This window comes from Balaenoptera musculus, chromosome X (assembly GCF_009873245.2).
Source record: "Balaenoptera musculus isolate JJ_BM4_2016_0621 chromosome X, mBalMus1.pri.v3, whole genome shotgun sequence".
Lineage (NCBI taxonomy): Eukaryota > Metazoa > Chordata > Mammalia > Artiodactyla > Balaenopteridae > Balaenoptera > Balaenoptera musculus.
The window spans coordinates 122,756,324-122,781,474 of NC_045806.1; positions in this window are offsets into that span (position 1 = coordinate 122,756,324).

The following is a 25,151-nucleotide window of genomic DNA, read 5'->3' on the forward strand; positions in this document are numbered from 1 at the left end:
GATTCTAGAAGGGATGAAGAACCAAGCATAGAGGCATCGTGGCTAAGAGCACACCACCGAAGTGGGTCGTGGAAGAAACTACTACCAGGCTGCTGGATCTAGACATCACCGATGCTGAGCAATGGACGTGGGTGTCACCTCATCAATACTATGCCTGTCAAAATATATTCTGCACAATCCCTGCTTTGTATCATTAATCTGCCACTTAAGGTCTAGCGCAATGTGACTGGGATAGCCCTGGCTTCAAAGTACATTGGAGAAGAAAGTATCAGGTGTTTTCAGCTTCTCTGCTGTGAAGAAAGCTCAGACAGTAGACACTGCCCAAACACAGGAAAAGGAACCAGATGCTGAGCAGCAAAAGGCATGCTAACTGTCTACTACAGTGCGGGCTTTCTACTTCGTCTACCTTGTTAACATTTTTCCTTCCTAGGTGGTTTAATGGCTAGGTGGTATAACGGTGGGAAAGATGCCCCCCATCTTCTCCAGGTGCTATAATGGTCTAATGGCTACTCGACATATGATTTGGAAGTTGGGGGAGAGACATGATAGATTAGTATTTCCAAAATACCCCCAATAAATTGGCAAATTAAGAAATTTAAATCACTGCTATATAAAGCTTTAATTGCATGCATTTTTATACTCCAAACACTGTACATTATATATAATAAGAAACTATTTTGAGATTCAGCTTTTGGATATGTTTTAGAAATCTTAATTCAAATGCTTATCTAAAACATATATTACCCAACAACTCAGGCTTCAATTTTTCAAAATTAGTAATGACATTTCCTCATGGGTTTATAAATAGAATAGGAATTTCTAGTTTTGGAGGTTGGATTCCATCTTTAGAAACAATGTCTGACTATTTTTTGTTTGTTTTTGCACATGATGTTTTGTCTTTGTTTAAATCACAATAAAAAGCTGGCATGTAATTGTTAGGACTATGTAAATTTTCTATGTTTATCCAAGATTTCAGCTGCATTGACTCAAACGGCTGAATATGAAAGGGCAAAGATGACTCCTCAGCAGAATACATGTGGGGATAATCAAGACACAGGTATATTTCCATACACAAGTCAACACTTTGGTCAAAGTTCCTTTTGCCTGCGAGTAGTAGACAACCCCCACTAGTAAACAGGAATTCTTACAAAATGTTATCCATATGCTTCTGAACCTCATAAGGACCTCGATGCATGAAATAAGTGATAAGATGTGTCTCTTTTCATTAACAGCACAGAGCAATCTTACGGTTTCAAATAACCAGGGGCAGATTATGAAAAGATATGACTAGATAAGAATAACAAGTGCTGATGAAGATGTAGAGAAGTTGGAGGCTCAGACATTGCTGGTCAGAATGTAAAATTGTGCATCCTCTTTGGAAATCACTTAGGCAATTCCTCAAAAGTGAACTATAGACTAGTTACCATATGACCCAGCAATTCCACTCCTAAGTATATACGCAAAAGAATTGAAAATAGATACTAAAATACTTGCACACAAATATTCATACTGGCACTATTGACAATTGCCAGAAGGTAGAAAAAAACAATTATCTAACTGGTGAGTGGATAAACAAAACGTGATTTAGCCATACAATGGAATATTATTTAACCATAAAAAAGAATGAAGGGAGGAGTGACATTAACAAGATGGTGGAACAGGAGCTCCCCAGCTCTAGTCATCCTCACAGAAAACTATCCTCATAGCCACTATCCACAGACAAGAACACCTTTATGAAAATCCCAGAACCTGGGGGTGAGGCTGAAGCACTCTCGTAGAGCTCAAAAGCCAGGAAAAACCACATTAGAAGGGTAAGAAGAGCAGTTTCACTTTGACCGCATTGTCCCTCACTCAGACCAGCACAGCACCACACCTACTGGGATCCCCTGGGACTATGGTTTCTCCAGTGGAGAAAAGAGAGCCTAAAGCAGACATCTAGCTTCCCCAGGGTTTCAGGGCACAACCCACAAGACACACTTTGGTTTCATCTCATGGGGAACACTGGGGGGATTGGCCAGGCTAGGACCACTGGGAATCAGCTGGAAACAATGAGGAGGGTGGGGCTCACAGAGACCAGTGCACAGATCTCAGTGGGACACCATATCCCTGCCAACAACCCCACCTGACCAGACACCCCAGCTATCAACTCTGCCCATCTATGGAGCCAAGCTGGCAAACCAATCTGGCCAGGAGTATAGTAAGAAGTCCCCAGAAGACCAGCTGTAAAGGCCAACCTAAGGCCCCGCCTGATCACAGAGCACAGTCAGCAAACCCATCTGACCACAGAGGACAGTCAGTGACCCCACTCAAACGCAGGGCTCCCAAGAAAGAAAAGTTCAGGACCAGATGGTTTCACAGGTTAATTCTACCAAACACTTAAAGAAGAATTAATGCAGAACCTTCTCAAACTCTTCCAAATATTTGAAGAAAGAGCAACACTTCCAAATGCATTTTACAAGGCCAGCATTACATTACCCTGATACCAAAGCCAGTTAAAGAAACTACAAGAAAAGAAAACTACAGGACAATATCCCTGATGAAGACAGATGCAAAAATTCTCAAAAAAAAAAAAATACCAGCAAGATGAATTCAACAGCACATTAAAAGGATCACACACAACAAACAAGTGGGATTTATCCCTGGGAAGCTAGGATGTTTCACCATATGCAAATCAATACATGTAATACACCACATTGACAGAATAAAGAATAAAAATCAATGATTATCTCAATGTATGCAGGAAAAAATCTGACAAAATTCAACATCCTTTCACGACAAAAACTCCTAATAAATTGGATATAGAAGGAATGTACCTCAACATAATAAATGCCATATATGACAAATCCACAGCTAACATCATACTCAATAGTACAGTACTCAAAACCTTTCCTCTAAGATCAGGAACAAGAAAGTAGTGCCCACTATCACCACTCCTATTCAGCATAGTATAGTACTAGAAGTCCTAGCCAGGGCAATGAGGCAAGAAAACTAAAGCATCCAAATCAGAAAGGAAGAAGTAAACTTATGTCTCTTTGCAGATGATATGATCTTATATATAGAAAACTCCGAACAGTAAACTGTTAGGACTAATAAACAAATTCAGTAAAGTTGCAGGTTACAAAATCAACATACAAAAATCATTTGTGCTTTTATATACTAACAAATCTGAAAAAGAAGTTAAGAAAACAATCCCATTCACAATCACATCAAAAACAACAAAATACTTGGGAATAAATTTAACTAAGGAGATGAAATATCTGCATGCTGTAAAATTGTAAAATATTAATGAAAGAAATTGAAAAAGACACAAATAAATGGAAAGATAGCCTGTGTTTATGGACTGAAAGGATTAATATTGTTAAAATGTCCATACTTCCCAAAACAATCTACATATTCAATGCAATTCTTATCAAAACTCCAATGGAATTTTTCACAGAAATAGAAAAACAATCCTAAAATTCATACAGAGCCACAAAAGATGCCAAATACCCAAAGCAATCTTGAGAAAGAAGAACAAAGCTGGAGGTAACACAATTCATGATTTCAAACTATATTTCCAAGATACAGTAATCAAAACAGTATGGTACTAGCATAAAAATAGACATATAGACCAATAGAATAGACTAGAGAGCCCAGAAATAAACCCATGCATATATGGTATACTAATCTTTGAAAAGAGTGCCAAGAATACATAATGTGCAAAAAATAGCCTCTTCAATAAATGGTGTTCAGAAAACTATATATCCACATGCAAAAGGATGAAATTGAACACTTACAACACTCAGAAAAATTAACTTGAAATGAATTAATGACTTAAATGTAAAACATGAACCATTAAAACTCCTAGAAGAAACATAGGGTAAAATCTCCTTGACATTTGTATTGATAAAGATTTTTTGGATATGACACCAAAAGCAAAAATAAACAAGTGAGACTACATCAAAGGAGAAAGTTTCTCTACAGCAAAGGAAACAATCAACAAAATGAAAAGGCAACTTATGGAATGGCAGAAAATATTTGCAAACCATATATTTGATGAGGGGTTAATATCCAAAACATAAAAGAAACTCATAAAATTCAGTAGCAAGAAAAGAAAGAAAGAAATAATCTAATTTTTAAAAGGAGCAGGGACTTCCCTGGTGGTGCAGTGGTTAAGAATCTGCCTGCTAATGCATGGGACACAGGCTCGAGCCCTGGTCTGGGAAGATCCCACATGCCGTGGAGGAACGAAGCCCGTGTGCCACAACTACTGAGCCTGCACTCTAGAGCCTGTGAGCCACAACTACTGAGCCCACGTGCCACAACTACTGAAGCCCACGCACCTAGTGGCTGTGCTCCGTGACAAGAGAAGCCACCGCAATGAGAAGCCCACGCACCGCAATGAAGAGCAGCCCCCGCTCACTGCAACTAGAGAAAGCCCACGCACAGCAACGAAGACTCAACACAGCCAACAATAAATAAATTAATTAATTAAAAATGAGCAAAGGAACTGAATAGACATTTTTCTAAAGAAGACATACAAATCATCAACAGGTCATGAAAAGGTGCTCAACACCACTAATTATCAGGGAAATGCAAATCAACACCACAAAGAGATATAACTTCACACTTGTCAGAATGGCTATCATCAAAAAGACAATAAATAATAAATTTTGGTGAGGATGTGGAGAAAAGAGAACCCTAGTACACTGTTGGTGGGACTATAAATTGGTGCAGCCACTGTGGAAAACAGTATGGAGGTTCCTCAGAAAATTAAAAATAGAACTACTATATGATCCAGCAATTCCACTCCTGGGTTTTTATCCAAAGAACATGAAAACAATAATTAGAAAAGATCTATGCAGCCCAATGTTCATAGCAGCATTATTTACAATAACCAAGATATGAAAGCAACCTAAGTGTCCATCAATAGATGAATGGAATACTACTCAGCCATACAAAAGAATGAAATTGTTCCATTTGCAACAACATGGATGGACCAAGAGGGCACTATGCTTAGTGAAGTAAGTCAAACAGAGAAAGACAAATACTGTATGTTTTTACTTAAATGTGGAATCTAAACAATAAAACAAATGAATGAATATAACAAAACAAAAACAGACTCATGGACACAGAGAACAAACTAGTGGTTACCAGTGGGGAGAGGGGTGGGGGGAGAGGCAAGGTAGGGGAAGGAGATTAAGAGGTACAAACTACTGTATAAAATAAATAAGATACAAGGATGTAATAATATACAGCTCAGGGAATATAGGCAACATTTTATAATAACTTTAAATGGAGTATAATCTATAAAAATCGAATCACTATGTTGTAGAACTGACACAAATATAACATTGTACATCAACTATACTTCAATTTTTTTTAAAGGCTATTATCAAAAACACAAGAGATAACAAATGTTGGCGAGGATGCGGAGAAAAGGGAACCCTTGTGTGGTGTTGGTGGGAATGTAAACTGGTGCAGCCACTGTGGAAAACAGTATGGAGGTCCCCCCAAAAGTCAAAAATAGAACTACCACATGATTCAGCAATCCCACCTCTGGGTATATATCAAAAGGAAATGAAATCAGTATCTCGAAGAGATACCTGCACTCACATGTTCATTGCAGCACTACTCACAATAGCCAAGATAGGGAAGCAACCTAAATATCTATCATGAATGAATGGATTAAAAATGTGATTATACATACATACATACACACACACACACACACACACATAAATAATGGGATATTACTCAGCCATGAGAAGGAAGGAAATCCTGCCCTTTGTGATCTACTGGATGAACCTGGAAGGCATTATGCTAAGTGAAATAAGTCAGAGAAAGACAAAAACTGTATGATCTCACTTACATGTGAAATCTAAAAAAGCCAACTCATAGAACAGAGAGTAGAGTGGTGGTTACTAGGGGCTGGGGGAATGGGGGGAAAGGGGAGATGTTGGTCAAACGGTACAAACTTCCAGTTATAAGATGGATAAGTTCTGAAGATCTAATGTATAGTGTTGTGATTATTGTTAATAATACTGTATTACATACTTGAAAGTTGCTAAAAAGTAGATCTTAAATGTTCTAACCACAAAAAAGAAATGGTAGTTACATGACATAATGGAGGTATTAGGTAATGCTATAGTGGTAATTTTTTGCAAAAGCGTATTAAATCAATGCATTGTACATCTTAAACTTGTACAATGTCATATGTCAATTATATCTCAATAAAGCTGGAAAAAATGAAATTAAATTAAATTTAAAGAGATGAGAAAAATGATGAATAAATTCTGGAGATCCAATATGCAGCATAGTGACTATTGTTAAGAATACTGAATTGTATACTTGACATTTTTCTGAGAGCAGATCTTAAGTGTTCTCACCACACAAAAGAATGGTAACTATGTGAGGTGATAGATATGTTAATTAACTTGATTGTGGTAATCCTGTCGCATGTATACATATATCAAATCATCACATTATACACTTTAAATATATGTAATTTTATTTGTCAATTACGTCTCAATAAAGCTGAGGGGAAAAAGGAATGATATATAGTTAAATACTACAACATGTACAAAACTTGAAAATATTATGCTAATTGAAAGAAGCCAGATGTAATAGGCGACATATTGTATGATTCCATTAACATGAAATGTCCAGAATAGGCAAATCTACAGAGACAGAGAATAGATTAGTGTTTGTCAGGAGCTGGCAGGAGCGAGAACAGGGAATGACTACTAATGGGTACAGGGTTCCTTTTTTGTGGTGAAGAAAATGCGCTGGAGTTAGATAGTAGTGATAGTCACTCAACTCTACACATAAACTAAAAACCACTGAATTGGATACTTTAAAAGGATTAATTTTATAGTATGTGCATTATATCTCAATTTTAAAAAGAGAATAAAGAGCAAGGAAAAAGGGAGACGGTCTCTGAATCGAGTAAAGGGAATGCTCTATCCTAGGGCACAGCAGGGTCTGGTTAATCAATCCCCTTCCCCCACAATAAAAATCGACCTGGTAGTTTAGATCTAAGGCCCGTTCAGCAGAACTGAAAGTCAATGCCCCTACAAAAAAAGGATATTTTGATATCAGGAATGCTGTAAAATTTACCTTAGTGACTACTCAGAGCAGCTTAATGAGGAAGGACATGAAGGTCGCTATGTATGAGGCAGGGTTGCACAAAGAAGGAAGAAGGGTACTGAGTCAGGGAATGATGGTTACACCAAAGAAAAGCTCTGTCTAAGATTAGCCTTAACGTCCAGTCTTTCATTAGTGGTGAGGCAATATTATGAAACGTTAAACTCTTGCTAACTGCTCTGCCACGTCGTGGTTCCCCAAGGTCCTCTCCCAGCCCAGGCAGCTGGAGTACTGCATACTTACTGCCCCAGGGCAGGTTGTTAGAACAGAAATACAAAAGCAAAGAACTGACCAGTGCTGAGCTTCTGAATTCTCCAGTAGAATTTCTGAACTCAAGACAGAGACAATTGTCCTTAGAGGAAATACTTTCTTTGGGTTGCGAGAGCCTATGTCTTTGAGCCTCAGAAGACAAGGCCTTAGTCTAAGCAATAAGAAAAGAATAACATTCAGAACTAATTTCACCCTCCCCACCCAAATTTATTTAAGATTTCGTGTGAGTGATGGGGTGGGCATGGAGTAGGAAACAGTCCAAGAAAAATGCCAGACAGGCACTGGTGAGGTCTCCTTAGGCCAGTCAGGAGCAGGAGGTGATGGAGCTCCAGATAAATTTTAGGATAAAGCTTAAAAAGACTCCATATCTCATGCCCTGGGAGGCAGAAAGACTCACAGAGACATCTTCAAACCATCGTGGCTCAGGAGAGGAAAAGAAAGATGAATTCATGGGTCACCTAGCAGATGGGCCCTCAGAATCCCCATAAATCCCCATGGCATGTGGGAAACAGTTCACAAGTTCCCTGCAGCCCGCAGTGCTGTGGATCTGGAAGGGCCTCAGAACTTCACCAAAAGGCCACTCTCAGCACACACAACAGAAACTTGAAGCCTGGGAATGGGAGTTGATAGGAATGGAACATCACAGCAGGTAGCAGCATGGAGGGGTGAGGATGACTAAAAACAAGATGGGAATAAGTACATTTCAGGGCAGAGCAGCATGGGCAGATGCCATCCTCGGGTCTGGTATCCACCCCACCATGTGTCTTAGTCCAAGTTCTCTGGAAGGAAAACCTGACACAAAGACTTTTCTTGAAAGTGTGATCCCAGGAATCAAGGATGATGTACAAGGGAATAAAGCAGAGAAGGGGCAGAGCCAAAATCAGAACGCATTACTGAGTCGGCCACTGCAAAAGGTAAATGGCTGCTTGATCTACTAGAATGTCTGAGGCTACGTGAAATGCATCTTCCTGGGGAAGAAAGTGAGACGTGATTATCAACTAGCCCCCATGCCCCATGGATCAAAGTTTTACCCCACTGGGCATTAACTCCTCCTCATTTCCATGCTGTGCATGCGCTGGCTCTGAGTGATTTCTGAAACACCTCACACTTCAGCATCAATAAGGCAAGAGGTGCTTAGCTGGTGACAAACTGGTCTCCTCTTTAGCGGCTGAAATAACAAGAGAATCTGAAGGGATGCATAAAAAGTGTCAGATATACTTAAGCGAGCACGAGACCTAAGTGCCATTGTGGAGAGAAGGTGGGGAAAAGAATCCTAAATTGACTGTGTATTCATTAAACCTGAGGTTACAAAATTGACCTTGAATTGGCAAAATTAGGTTTTCTTCTTTGGAGCTAAGAGGGAGTTCAAAATAGAGAGGAAACTAGGTTATACCAAAATCGTTAGACCACTTCAATGTCTGAGTGTAGTGGCCTATAAAATTCATCTCGACTAAGAATTCATTTAAAATATTCATTCAATAAATATTTATTGAGTGTCTACTGCCTGCAAGCCCCTGCACAAGGTGTCACAGAGGGTAAAAGATAAGTAAAACTTAGTACCTGTTCTCAAGTGGCTCACAGTCTAGTGGGGAGAAAGATAAAATCCAGGAGGAAGAGCTAACGATGTAAGGGACAAAGCTAAGTCCTCACCATGTCGAGGTTTCAGGGCCCTCATCAGTAAAATGAAGCTAAAATAGCCAACTTCTAAGGTCTCTTCCCTCTTTGACATTCTGTGAACCTCTAAGTGTCACACAAAACCAGATAACTCCAATATAAAAGCTATATTGTTTATTCCACATCATGCTCCCCAACTCCCTCTTGAAAGGGAAATTGTTTCAGAGAAAGCAGGATGGGAACCAGTTCGTCATCATGCTCACTTGTTCAAAACAAAGCCTAGGTGGCGCCAAAACAGCTAATCTACAAGTAAAAAATTCCAGCAGAAGTATTTTCTGACCTCACACAGGGAGAGAAAGAGAAAGTTTTTAAAACCAAATCCATAATATATTATGTACATAATGTACATAAAATACTGTCATAAGCAACTGTGAAGTATCTTTAATTGTTGAAAAGTCAACCAGCACAATGGGTTACTAACCACAGTGTTTATTAACTGCTTGCCTGACGTTTCTTAACCATTGATTATCCAAATTAGCTTCTCTAGTCATTCAAACAGTCGCATTCCTGCTGTCCAGTTCCAATTCTACCCTTTCTTTCCTTAAATCCCACCTACACCAGTCATCCTTTCATGGCTCTCCAAGGCATATTATTTAGTGAAATATACTTTTTTCTTTTTTTCATGTGAATGTACAGCATACAAAATTTTAATTACAAAAAATACCAATGACATTAACTGAGTGGAAGCTGACATGCCACTGGACCAATAGAAAGTCCCCAAATTTAATGACCCTGTATAATTGTCTCAAAATTTTACTGAAATATCCTAGGTAATACCAATTATTTTCCAAGTAGAAGTTTAATAGTATGAAATAATGGATCTGGGTAAAATTTCTGACACATACTCCTAACTTTTGAGGGTTAAGCAGATTAAATACTTTGACATGTACAAACTGACTTAATCAGCCATACTTTTACTAAAATAGTTTGAATAAATACTCTGGATACTCTCTCACAAAGTTGAATTTATCTAGATTTAAGGTGTATCTTCAGTTTTCCCAATAAAGGGACCTTTATATTTCAGACTTTGAAACAAAAAGTATGTTTCTAACACACTCTTCTTTCGTACAAATGTTATCTTTTCCTTAAATACATAACAAAGGAAATGACATGTCTACCTTTACACACTATAGAACATTTAGACCTAGCAAAGGAATCTTTTTGTCTCATATGTTCTTTTTAAAGTCTAGTGATTTCCTGGAATCACTGCAACATGGTGTAAATGATGTATGAAATGAAAATGGTCAATTTCCTTTGCATGGAGAATACAGAGGTTACTTTGTAACTTACTTCTAGCCTGGACTATTTGCTATATTAAAGGTAGTTTCTCACTCTCAAGTTGCCTTGATGCAGTAGTAGATACAGTTCTACTAGAGACCTGAGGGAATCCGATCTTAGGGTCCCAGTAGAGAAAGCATAGAGATACCAATCTGTGCAACTAGGTCACTGGTTTAATTTTTAAACAGCTAAGCACCCTTCAGGGTGGAAAGGTAAAGGCTCATTGTTTAAATCAAATGTGCACAATGCTGCACCAATTTTAATATTTGGTTAATTAATGGAGATGGTAATAGAAAAGCTGAAAGAAGTGTCAGAGTTTTGTTATAAATGTGTTAAAATGTCACTTCACCCATAGTTTTAGATTTGAATTCCCCAGGGGTTTGTGTACACATACATTCACATACAAGTAGAAGAATTTAATACTTTTGGATGGTAATAGTGAAATCTCTGGGATTACATACCATTTCCAAAATAGTATATTTCCCACTGTCCAACCAAATTTGTAGCATATCATAGATTCTTGTGAAATAGAGAAGACACTTAGTAAAATGCGAAACTCATTTAAGGAATTTCAATAAATGTGGAAGGGAACCATATTTCTGTTACTAAATATTGTTTTCTCACAAAATTCAATAAAAACTCATTAAGAAGCTATTGTGTAATGTGTCCCTAAGTATACTCATATACTGTATCTTCAATGAATATAACTTACTTTTTAAATTTAGTACCTGCTGTACCAAGATGGCAGAGAATACATTTTTCCAAGGTAAATTACTCAGTGATTAGAATCAACTGTCACATAAGAATCCCAGAGCTGAGAAAAAGCAGAATTTAATGAGGTCACTGTAGAAAAGACTGCTGCTTAACTGTTCAAAATCACTTATGTTTCAAAAGACTTTATACTAAAGAAAAAAATATTTAAAACAGTGTTGGCAACAGCCTTGCTTTATTGCTTGAACAGAAGCTGAAGAGTTTGGTAAACCCATCTTGTGGTGAGAGAACCGTTTAGGAGCCTGGGCACAGGGTGGTAGGTAGGGGGCAGAGAGGAGAGGGGAGGGGCGATGGTGGAGAGGCGGGAGCTGAGGAGCAGACACACAGGGGATAGTGTGGGCTGCACGCAGACCAGCAACCCCAATCTCCACCTCTTGATTAGGCCCTTTTGCCGAGGCAGAAAAACATAGAGTGGGCGGTTGGACCATTCCCACGTTCTGCCTTTTGAATTTAGTCTAAATTAAATCAGTTGGTGAGAAGCAGCAGGAAGAATTCAGGACTGCTATAGCAGGAAAAAAGAGCTTTCAGATAAATGAAGTAGTCAGTTAGTGAAATAAAAAGGCAGCTGTGGTTCCTAAGAGACTTAAAACTCAGCAGCTCAGGGAAGCAGAGGCAGAGGTGCAGGGCAAAGGAATGTCGGAAAGCTTCTGATTAGAAGAGGTTTAAAAGTGAAATGTTCTATAACTCAGGACATTTTCTCAGAGAGTCCAGAGGTGAAAGAAAAAAAATATATATATATATGTATATTTAGGAGTCACTTATCCTTGATTTAAAGCCTAATAACATATCTTTTTCAATATCCTTTATTAACTAACAGTAAGTCTCTTAATGGTTTTCTTTCCATAATAGTTTCTTTTCACAAAACAGCTCCCAAAATAGTACAAGTTCCTTATAATGTTTAGGTACAAGATAAGTATACCAAAATTAATACTTTACTATGGACCAGAAATAACCAATTAAAAAATCTGAATAACCTGCTAATTGTATTAATAGGAAACATATGGAAATTATATGAAGAAAACTAGAAAACAAGGTACAAACTGCTATGTAGAAAATAAGCTACGAAGATATATTGTACAGCACAGGGAATATAGCCAGTATTTTATGATAACTTTAAATGGAGTATCATCTAAAAATTCTGAATCTCTATGTTGTACACCTAAAACTAATATCATATTGTAAATAAACTATGCTTCAGTTAAAAAAAGGAAACTAGAAAACATTGCTGAGAAATATAAATAATTTGAATAACGGAGAGACAAACTGTGTATCTGAATGAAAAGAGTGGTATTAGGAAGATGGCAATAGTTCCCAAGATAATATGTAGTTTAAAAATATTTCTAATAATAATATCAATGGAAAAAAATACCAGCAGGATTGTTTGGAACTTTCCAACATTATTCTAAATTTTGTCTGGAAGAAAAATTAAGCAAGAGTAAGTATGAAACATTAGAAAAACAAAGGAAAAAGAAAAAAGGGAAACTTACCCTGCAAAATGTTAAAATCTATTATTAGAAAAAATATATAAATTTGATTACACAGAAATTTCAAAATTTAGGACTAAAAATTGGGAAAAATATAAGATGAAGGGAAGAATGTTTTCTATAACTGTGGCATAAAAAGGGTTAACGTAAATATAGAGATAACTCAAACAAATTGAGATCCATTAGTATTCCCCAAAATACAACATGTGAGGAAATATTCAGCTTTGTTAGTAATTGGAACTACACTTAAAATCAACATGGAAATGTCATTTTCCACCTATGTAATTGGCAAGGATTTTTTTTAATGCGATACTCTATGGCTATGCTATTTATTATGGTAGTAACTAGCTGCTTGAAATACGGCTAGTCTGAATTGAGATGTGCTATAAAGTGTAAAATATACACTGGAATTCAAAGGCTTAGGGCAGAAAAGAAGTAAAATATCTCATTAATAATTTTATGTTGATTGCATGTTGAAATGATATATTTTGGATATATTGGGTTAAATAAAATATACTATTAAAATTATTTCACCTGTTTCTTTTTACTTTTTAATGTGGTTACTAGGAAAATTTTTTAATTTAATTTTTTATTATAAATTGTATATAAAGTCTACAACATGCTGATCTGATATACATATACATAGTGAAATGATTACCACAGCTCAGCTAATTAACATATCATCTCACATAGTTACCTTTTTTCTTTTAGTAAATTTTAAATTACAGGTACAGTTTATATTTCTACTGCACAGCACTACTCTATGGGAACTAGGGGGCAAAGAAATAGCTACTATCATACACCACTGGTGGGAGTACAAATCACCAGCAGGATTTCTAGATGGCATTTCAGCAATATGTACCAAAAGCACTTATTTTAAAATGTGCTGTACCCTTTCATCCAATAATTCCATCTCTAGGGATCTATCTTAAGGAAGTAATCATAGACAGAACAATTTAGATAGACAGATAGATAGAGATAATTAGTACATAAAATACATATTAATAATAGTAAAAAATTAGCAAAGCATAACTGTTCAATAACAGGGAAATAATTAAATTATAATATGTTCATTTAGTGACATGATGAAATACATGTGATACAAAGTGAAAGAAAGCAAGAAATAAAACTGCATATGCATTATTATCCCAAACGTGTAAAGAACATGTACACGGACATACAGAGAAATAAAAGACTGAATGAAAATGCACAGGCATATTAACTGTTTCCTCTGGGTTATACAATTATCAATTGTTTTTGTCTTTTTTGTATATGTATTTGCAAAGTTTTGATAATAAGCATTATATTCATTTTAATTAAAAATTAAATTGTATTTTTGAAAAAAGTCTTGTCTTCCAATTTGTTCAAACTGACACAAATCACAGCTAGCTAATAAAGAAATCACTAACTAGCAATGAAACCCTTAAGGAGGAGCCATATGTTTGCTTGGGGAATATCTTGGTTGTGTTTAAATGGCTGCCCAAAAGTAGTTTAGGATACTCAGTGCGGTCAGCTTTCAACATGAAAGTCAAGCCACCTTAACTAACCTTTTACCCTAGTCTAGGTATTTTTTGCCTGCTACTTGTTGGGTTAGGAACTTAACAGCAAAGGAGACTAGTCCCGGAGCAGATGAGTAACAGGTGCAACAGACATGAGTTTTAATGTCTTCGCACCTTATTATTCAACGTAAAGTGTTTTAAATGCCCACATATTATTTAGCTGTAGAAATAACTAGTCTCATTTTCCATGTGATCCATAAGTAGCTAGCTTGTTTCTCATGCTTTCTGCTGGTAAAGAGGTCAGGGGCATCTCCTGGTATGTGATTGGTTGGAAAAGATTGATTTATCTTAAGTGAGGGCAAATGTCCAACTTTGCCTTAAATCACCCAGGTCGGCTCACCATCATCCTGAAGTCTCCAATTCATAACCAAAAGAGGTGTGTTAATTTCATGTGAGTGGGTATCAAAAAGCGTCTGATCTAAGCATTTGAGGCAATGCCACAAGGAAGATTCATCAAATCCAAGAAACCAAAAACATACAGTGGAACTAGTTAGGTAGATTTATGCATAGCAACAGAAGTGAGAAGTGGCTTGGTTTGTCAATAATATTTGACCATTTTCAAGAAGAGATATTTTAAATTGCACAAAAGAAACATTTTCAATTCATAACTGTTAGAGATCTGCATCTCGTTAGCTACTATTTGAAACAATATCTGTAACTATCATTTGCAGTCGAAAACATTTTCATTTTAACATTCAAAACTGAGCATCATGCAGTAGTAATCTTGCTCTTGTGCATGGAAGAAAGCCACTCTACAAACTCAGGGTGGATTCACTTATTAACACTAAAATCCTTAAGGAATCTTTCTTACCTGGAAGCTTGCCCTGATATTAACTGATTGTTTGTGAAAACAAGGGTTAGAGAGGCAAAGTCTAGGCAATATCTGATTTCCCTCTCTCACCTCATGCAGGAAAAAGTGAATTGTATACCAAAAAGAGAACTGGATGGGCTATCATTCTGTGAGCCTCGGTTTCCTCAGTTCTGACAATCCATGATTTGCACTTCCATTAGAAGGCACTATTGAAAATTTGAATCATACTGCCCTGTATTTCTTTGTGTGTTAATAAATCATATAGGCAATATATATGCTACCTAACCACACTCATAAATAATACGGCTTTTAATGAAAATATGTCTTGCTTGAAGTAGTTTATACCAACTGGCACTCTTGTTACTTCCCTAATTAGCCCTAAAAAACTTACTACATAATTAACCTTTACAAATCTGAGTGTACATCTTCAGATTCACTTGCCCTCTCAAACCATCTTGAAATGACCAGCTTGCTGAAAACATTCTATATGTATATGACCCAATACTGGGTAGTGAATGCACTCATCATATAATTCCAGGTCAGACCTAACCCAACACAGAGCAGTCTTCTCAGATTTGATCAGATTTTCCTTCACAAAATTAGTGTTCTCTGTCTACTAAAAAATAAAACTTATGAATTTATATAAGGAAATCATTAGTCACTCAACATCAACCAAAGGGATGTTTTATCAAGGTAAAAATTTGATATTCAAATCTCATATGTCTTATTCCCATTAAAACATTTGCTTTTCAACAAAACTGGCTCAAACCAGGAATTTGTTTTTCAACCCATAAAATAAAGTGACCAAGTATAACTTAACTGTGTAAGCAAACAGCCCTGTTTGCACACATGAATTTATCATTGGCTCATTTCTTTTTGTAATAGTTGGATTTTACCAGACTGCCACTATTTTTAACCATTATTCTTTTAAATAGTTCTGAAGTACATTTTTCAAAAGTGCCATGTCTAGGGGCTTCCCTGGTGGCGCAGTGGTTGAGAATCTGCCTGCTAATGCAGGGGACACAGGTTCGAGCCCTGGTCTGGGAAGATCCCACATGCCGCGGAGCAACTAGGCCCGTGAGCCACAACTACTGAGCCTGTGCGTCTGGAGCCTGTGCTCCGCAACAAGAGAGGCCGCGATGGTGAGAGGCCCGCACACCGCGATGAAGAGTGGCCCCCGCTTGCCGCAGCTAGAGGAAGCCCTCGCACAGAAACGAAGACCCAACACAGCCAAATAAATAAATAAATAGATAATAATTTAAAAAAAAAGTGCCATGTCTATATAATTCATGTCCTGTGAATATTGTCTCAGTAAACAATTTCTTTCCTAGCATAAGAAATTCAAAGTAGCATGTGAACTACACACAACTACATGACTGAAATTATTTTAAAACAGACTTCATGGTATAGTGACATGCACATCAGGTTTATAATCCAGTAGAATGGGGTTCCCAGGCCAGCTCCACTACATACAAGTTGCCTGACCTAACTCAGTCTGAGTTCCCCCTGTCTTCCAAATAAGGATAATATTATAGAACCTACTTAGAGGCTGTTATAAAGATCAAAGGATTGCTAACATCAAATGGATATTTAGGACTTTTCCTTCACAAAAGGCAAGCTAAAAAATTGAGCCATCTCTACCACTGAGGATAAGTAAAATGTAAAAACATTAACATCTTATTAAAGCATGGAAGAGCTAATAATATAGTGAGAAACAGCCAGCAGCCCAAATCACAGGGACAAATAGAACCTGGAGAAGAATTCAAAGCCATCTTAGCTCTAAGGGTATTTACCAATCTAAAAGGAAAAGCTGAGGAATTCAGCTGCACTTTTGGTGGCTTTGCAGGCCTAGAGCAACCAAAATCAAAACCTGGGGCCTACCAAAATCAGAGACTCTGATAAACCATCCCTTTTAGGATAAAACACCAAAAGACCTCACTTCCAAAGTTCGCGTGAAACAAAAACAATCTTTCACACTGAATTGCAGCCCGGTTTTGCAACATCTGGGATGTCCAGGGAAACTAAACCTCAAGAATAGAAATAGAATGTATAATTTTGAAGCCAGTTGAGGGGAAAAAATGGAATGAGATAATCAGTCCAGTTGAAATCAAGAAAGAAAGGAAGAAACAAAATATAGAACAGGCAAGACAAACAAAAATCTCAAAATAAGATGATGGATGTAACCTACATATATCAGTAGTTACAATCAATGAAAGTGGACAAACTGCTCCAGTTATGAGGATTATAAGACTGGATTAAAAAATATATAACAGAATTGGCTATTTACAAGAAACAAATCTAAAGCATAATGACATCTAAAAGTTGAAAATAGAAGGACAGAGAAATATTTAAACACTAACAAAAGAAAGCTGGTATAGCTATATTAATAATCAGACAAATTTTTCTTTAATGCAAAATCATTACAGAGATAAAAAGGATCACTACCTAATCATACAAGGTTTAAGTAACCAGGAAACTTAATCCCAAATTTGTATACAACTAATAACATAAACTAAAAATATATAAACCAAAATTTAACATGAATACAGAGAAAACAAGACAGATGTACAATTATACCAGAATATTTTAACAGATAACTCTCCATAACTGACAGCATGATCCTCAACAATATACAGAAAAATATTAACAACCTCATAAACAAATTGACCTAGTAAAAATATTTAGATCACTGTACAAAACAATCGGAAAATACACATTCACTTTAAGAACATATAGAATATTTACCAAAAATACTCTATATTGTGGGCCCTAAAACAAGGTCAGTAAATTTTAGAGCACTGAAATCTTACACAGTATGTTCTCTGACCACAGGACAATTGAGAAATCACTTTTAAAAAACAAAAACAGAAAAATCCCCAAGAGCATTAAGAAATACTCTTCTAAATAATCCATAGTCAAAGAATAAGCAATAATAAAAATTTTAAATTTTTTGAACTAAAGTGTGATAACAATACTGCACATCAAGACTAAGGATATACAGCTAAATCAGCACTTAGAGAGAACTATAAGCCTTGATGGCACATGTTAGAAAAAAGGATAATTAAAAATAAATGAGGTTAAAATTAAGAGTAAAATAAATCCCCCAAAATAATAGAGGTGAGGAAATAATAAAATAGAAAACAAAAATAAAAATACAGAGGATCAAAAACCAAAAACTGGTTATCGATAAAGCAAACAAATTGTATAATCTTATGGTGAGAGTGATTAAAAGATAAAACACATTACTAAATCTAAGAAATGAGAAGGGGACGACTACAAATATGACATGAAAAATAAGATGTTATTAAGAATAACATTATTCTGGACTTTCCTGCTGGCACAGTGGTTAAGAATCCGCCTGCCAATGCAGGGGACACGGGTTCAAGCCCTGGTCCAGGAAGATCCCACATGCCGCGGAGCAACTAAGCCCGTGCGCCACAACGAATGAGCCTGTGCTCTAGAGCCTGCGTGGCACAACTACTGAGCCCGTGCACCTAGAGCCCGGGCTCCGCAATAAGAGAAGCCACCACATTGAGAAGCCCGCACACCGCAGTAAAGAGTAGCCCCCACTCGACGCAACTAGAGAAAACCCACACACCGCAACGAAGACCCAACACAGCCAAAAATAAATAAATAAATTTAAAAAAAAAAGAATAACATTATTCCAATAAGTCTGAAAAGGTAAACAAAATGGGGAAGTCCCTAAAACAAAATATTTTTTAATAAATTTATTTATTTATATTTTATTCTTGGCTGTGTTGGGTCTTTGTTGCTGTGCATGGGCTTTCTCTAGTTACAGCAAGCGGGGGCTACTCTTTGTTGCTGTGCACGGGCTTCTCATTGCAGTGGCTTCTCTTGTTGTGGAGCACGTGCTCTAGGCGCGCAGACTTCAGTAGTTGTGGAATGTGGGCTCAGCAGTTGTGGCTCGCGGGCTCTAGAGCGCAGGCTCAGTAGTTTTGGTGCATGGGCTTAGCTGCTCCACGGCATGTGGGATCTTCCCGGACCAGGGTTCAAACCCGTGTCCCCTTCAGTGGCAGGCAGATTCTTAACCACTGCGCCACCAGGGAAGTCTGGAAGTTTCTAAAAAATTTTAACTTACCAAAATGGCCTCAAGAAGAAACAGAACATATGAATAGTCCTATAAGTACTACATTTGCACGTGCACGTGTACACACACACCCACACACACACACAGTGAGACAGAACAACTTCATTGTCAATTTTCAAGTTCTGTCACTCATCAGAGGAAGAAAACTTCCAGTCTTTCACAACTGTTCCAGAAAATGTAAAAAGAAAGTACACCTCCCAACTCATTTTATGAAGTTAACATAACTTGGACACCTAAACTTGAAAAGATGATTTGAAAAAGGAAAATTATAAGCCAGTCCTACTAATGGGTATAGATATAAAGCCCTAAAGAAAATAGCAGTAAACCAAATCCAAAAATAAATTAAGAGGATTATACATTTTGTTCAAGTCAGATTTATTTCAGGAATTCAAGGGCCAACTAGTAAGTATATATATTTATGTTTCTGGGTGTAAGTTTTATATTTCATAAAAATATTTTTTTAATAACCAAAATATATTTATAGCCAATTATTTCTATAGCATTTTCTAGTAAAAGTAGGTAAGATGGTAAATTGTCCTTAGTTTTATTTATAACAGCATTTACATTAGGTAGGTGTTGAAAGTGGCATTGTTCTAAACCACTGGTGCTACAGAAAGCTATTTTTAATGATAATTTTTCAATGAAAAATTTTCTTCCTATTCAAGTTCAAATCACCTGTGTTTCCAGCCATACTTACTTCTTGGAGTAAGAATGTGAGTTTCTAATCTAGCTCTACTACCTCCTAGCTATGGGATCCTGGCTGAACAAGTTACTTTGCCTCTTTGAACCTGTTTCCTCTTCCTTATGCAGGTAATAATTGTCTTCTGATTCTGAAGAGGATTAAATCAGATACCTCATGCAGAGTGCTAGCATGCAGTAAACACTCAATACCTGGTAATTATAATGGTTGTTGTTGTTGTTGTTATTATTATTATATAATTATAATATTCTTACTCCCCAGCCAATTTAGGTAAGAGCAGTTAGTGAGTCCTGCATTGCATTCTGGCCTCCACTGCTTCACAGTTGGTGAGCTTAAACGAGTTCTTTAACCTCTCAGAGCCTCAGTTTCATCACATGTAAAATGAGGGTAAGTATACCTCTTTAGTTGTAGGACTCAAATGAGAAAAATGTACGCAAAATCTCAGTGTATGAAATACAGCAGATACCCCAAGACACAGTCATATCACCGCTGAGGAGGCCCCTATGGTATAACACCACGGCAGAAGCTTGGAGAGCGAGTCACCAATTCGGATTTCTTAAATGGTTTCCCATTGAGCGTTTGCTCCTTGAGCATTCTCAAGATATTACAGCTACAGCTGTTCCTCTACTTCTCATCAAATATCATGTCGCTATTCCCCAGCCCCAAGCTTTCATTTTGTTGATGGATGTTGGTATGCTAATAGAAATTACAGAAAATTGTACACATTCTGAAAATTAATCTAATTATAATCTGTGCACAATCATCTGTCACTTGACTCAGACTCTGATATCAATTCTATGACCTTGATAAGTTATTAGCTATGTGACATTCAGGCAAGTTACCTCTCTGGCTCTGTTTCCATATCTGTAAAAGAGAGGTAGTAAGATTGAAATTTTACTGAGGCCTACTAATACTGGGTACTAAAGTGGGTGCTTAACATATATTAGCACTTTTAATACACATACACTATAAAAGGTTAGTAGTAGTATTGTTATTGTTGTTATTTCCATTTTACATATGAGAAAATTGAAACTCAGAGAGGTTACCTGCCGAAGGTTATTCTGTAGAAAAAGCAAGATTCAAGTCCTGATCTCTCTATTGCCAAAACCCAATCTACTACGCTTCATTGCTTCTCAGTTAATGGAATATCTACCATGTGGTATGCAATCTACATTCATCATCCTTATGAACTTGAAAGATCAAAGGAGCTATTCCTTATAAAATGCTTGGCACGGGGCCTAACACACACACACACACACACAAAAGTGTAAACCCTGTGGCCTTGCAGCTTTCTTCTAGTGCTGTCTTTAAAAAACCAAAACAAACAAGACACTATTCTTTTGACTGGATAATAGGAGCTGCAAGGCCTCTGTTCTTCCCACGTGTCTAACTTGGAATGTAAGTGAGTGGAAACACATTTCACATGGAAAAGGACTCAAATGGACTAATTTTTTAAATTGAGCCAAAAATGATACTCAGTGTTTTTATGTCATAGCAAAAATTCATGAACTCATGAGGACAGTTACTCTGGGTGCTTCAGAGGATCCCAGAAATTGTATGCAAAGTGTGTATGTTTGATCACCAGCTCATTTTTCTGGACATAGGATTCTGAACTTTCATAAGATGTGTATGTCTTGTGATCCCAAATGTTTCAGAAAAACCATTATAAAATAAATTCAATGTTTCTGAAGCCTAAGCGTTTTTGTTGCCTCCTCTTCACCCCTTTTATGAGGAAGGGATCCCTGCCCTAGGGTCAACCATGTGACACTGGACACTGGAAAGATGAAATCAATAGCATTTTATCAGTCACTTTACTTACAGCCCAGGAGAGGACACAGCCTGCCAGGCAGGGCCACACAGAATGAACATGCAGTATCAAGAGGGTGGGATGCCCTTGGTTGCCACAGGGGATGCGACTGGCTTGTTTGAGTGATTCCACGGGCTGGCAAGGAACTGAAACCCATGCTCAGGAATAAGCAGGAACTGCACTTAGTCCCCATGATAAGGAAGGTTATTTGGCTAAAGGACCTTGTTCACAGAAGCAGACTGGGCAGGGGAACTTGCAGTTAGGCCACTCAAGGCCCTCCTGATTTTATCAGATGTCAAGGCAGCACAAAATATTGATCCTTAATTTTAAGTCTTATACCACAATAGGTTGGTATGATTTATCAAAAGTCTTAAAAACACACGTCATCTTTCACCTTGTAGCTCCTCTTTTAAAAGTTTATTCTTATAAAAATAATCATTATTGTACAACACAGGATTTTTTCTAATAGAGAAAAATTAGAAATATGGGGAATCAACAGATATCATCTCACACCTGTTAGAATGGCTATCATCAAGAGTCAGGATACAACAAGTGTTGGCAAGGATGTGAAGAAATGGGAACCCCTGTGCACTGTTAGTGAGGATGTAAATTGGTGCAGCCACTACAGAAAACAGTATGGAGGTTCCTTAACAAACTAAAGATAGAACTACCATCTGATCCAGCTATCCTACTTCTGGGTATATCCAAAGGAAATGAAAACAGCATTTTGAAAAGATATTTGCACCCTCATGTTTATTGCAGCATTATTCACAATAGCCAAGACATGGAAACAACCTAAATGTCAATCAAGAGATGAATGGATAAAGAAGATGTGAGATACACACACACACACACACATATACACAATGGAATACATATTATTCAGCCATGGGAAAGGAAATCCTGCCATGTGCAACAACATGGACAGATCTTGAGGGCATTATGCTGTGTGAGAAAAGTCAAACAGAGAAAGACAAACACTGCATGATCTCACTTATATGTGGAATATAAAAAAGCTAAACTCCTAGAAACAGAGAGTAGAATGGTGGCTACCAGGAGCTGGAGGTTGGGGAAATTGGGGAGATGTTGGTCAAAGGGTACAAACTTGCAGTTAGAAGATGAATACGTTCTGGAGATCTAATGCACAGCACAGTCAACAATAGTGCATTATACACTTCAAAGTTGCTAAAAGAATAAATCTTAAATGTTCACACCGCAAAGAAGAAATGTTAATTATGGGACATGATGGAGGCATTAGCTAGCACTACAGTGGTAGATTTACTGCAACATATTAGTGTATCAAATGAACACACTATACACCTTAAACTCGCACAGTGTTATCGGTCAACTGTATGTCAATAGCAAAAATGAATGCTGGACTGGCCATCCACTTTTGAATTGGGCCTGTGAGATATAAGCTGTGCTGAGCTTAATAAACATCTAATGGCTTACCCTTATAGTTCATTTTCATCTAACAAATTCTACTGGCTCTACCTGTCACCTATTATGTATTTAAACAATGCCCCTTCTGTCAGAGAGATGCGACATTGCTGGTTTTGAAGATGGACAAAGGGGCCATGAGCCAAAGAATGTAGGTGGCTTCTAGAAGCTGGAAAAGACAAGGAAATGGACTCTTCCCTAGAGCCTCCAGAAAAAAATGCAGCATTCTGGACACCTTAAATTTGGCCCTATGAGACCCATTTCAGATTTCTAACTTACAGAACTATACTATAAATGTGTTTTGTTTAAGCCGCTAAGTTTGTGGTAATTTGTTACAGCAGCAATAGAAAACTAAAACAGTCAGCAAAGAATTCTATCACTTTTCCAACACCCTCCCTCCTCAAAACCCCCTTTCCCTTCCTCGATGATTCATAACCTCATTTAAATGCTGGTAACTTAGGGAGACAGACAAGGGGATGGTAAACGTCACAGCTTCTGCTTTAATAGATTTCCTCTGTGAAGACGCAAGGACTAAGAAAACATATTTTTAATCTTTTGCTCACTTAAAATTAACTAGAAAAATATTGTGACAGATGGTGTCCTTCATGCTGCCTTAGCATTTTGGCATGTTCCATTTAATACATCTCTTATGTTCCCAACTCAGAGCAGAAAATCCAATTACTGCAAGGGCATTCTAGTGTTTTTGACAACTTCACTTTGGTACATTTGAACTGAAATGCAAGTAAACATAGTGACCAGTTGCCGGTGAGAACCAGGAGAGCTGGAAGGTAATGTACTTTGAGCAAACAGAATGAACACTTCATGTCTAAGGCTGTGACCCATCGCTGAAAAGAGAGTGGTGAGGAGATGGTAGCGGTGCCAGTACTTTAGTCTCCATGTTTGAGCAGACTCATTTCTCCAGAGCACATTCCACAAATTATAACAAGTATGTGAATTCTGCAGCATGGTTAATATTCCTAGAACATGTCAAACAACTAATTACATCACTGAAGTTGTCTTTTCCAATGTCTGGCTTTACAGTGACCTGCTTTAGAAGCAGGACTAGGGATTATCACTTGCTTGTTAAAAAATTCAAGACATTTAAAAATCCATCTACAAGAACTAAAAAACAGTTTTCTGCTTGGATCTGAACTGGCAAGTCATTAACAAGATCTGTTTGGTCAAAATGTACAATCCAAGAATGTTGGAGCTACCAGAGACCTTACAGACCATTTGCTCAAATGCTCTCATCTCCCTGGGTGAGGAAATTGAGAGGAAACTTGCCAAAGATCACCCAGCTAGAAAAAAGGTAGAACTGGGACTTGAGACTGGACCCATCAATTCCTGACTTTTCTCTCCCTGTTCAGGAAAAATGTAATCATACTTTTAAAGTTTCCTATAAGTAAAAAAGCTTTCCATAATCTCTCCATCTAACACAACTATAGGATTTTTATTTTCCATATTATATTCTACATGCAAATTTTATATAAATGCAACTGTAATATACAGGGGAATACTGGAAAATGTTAGTTTCAAAATGCTTATTCAAAAATCAATAGCTTCCGCATACAAATGTACAAAAATGAAATCAGAAAAAGTATTAAAAGGAAATATGGGTGAATAGTTATATAATATTGGAATGAAAGGATTCTTTCTAAGCCCAGAGATAAACCCACGCACCTATGGTCAACTAATCTATGACAAAGGAGGCAAAGATATACAATGGAGAAAAGACAGTCTCTTCAATAAGTGGTGCTGGGAAAACTGGGCAGCTACATGTAAAAGAATGAAATTAGAACACTCCCTAACACCATACACAAAAATAAACTCAAAATGGATTCGAGACCTAAATGTAAGACCGGACACTATAAAACTCTTAGAGGAAAACATAGGAAGAACACTCTTTGACATAAATCACAGCAAGATCTTTTTTGATCCACCTCCTACAGTAATGGAAATAAAAACAAAAATAAACAAATGGGACCTAATGAAACTTCAAAGCTTTTGCACAGCAAAGGAAACCATAAACAAGACGAAAAGATGACCCTCAGAATGGGAGGAAATATTTGCAAATGAAGCAACTGACAAAGGATTAATCTCCAAAATTTACAAGCAGCTCATGCA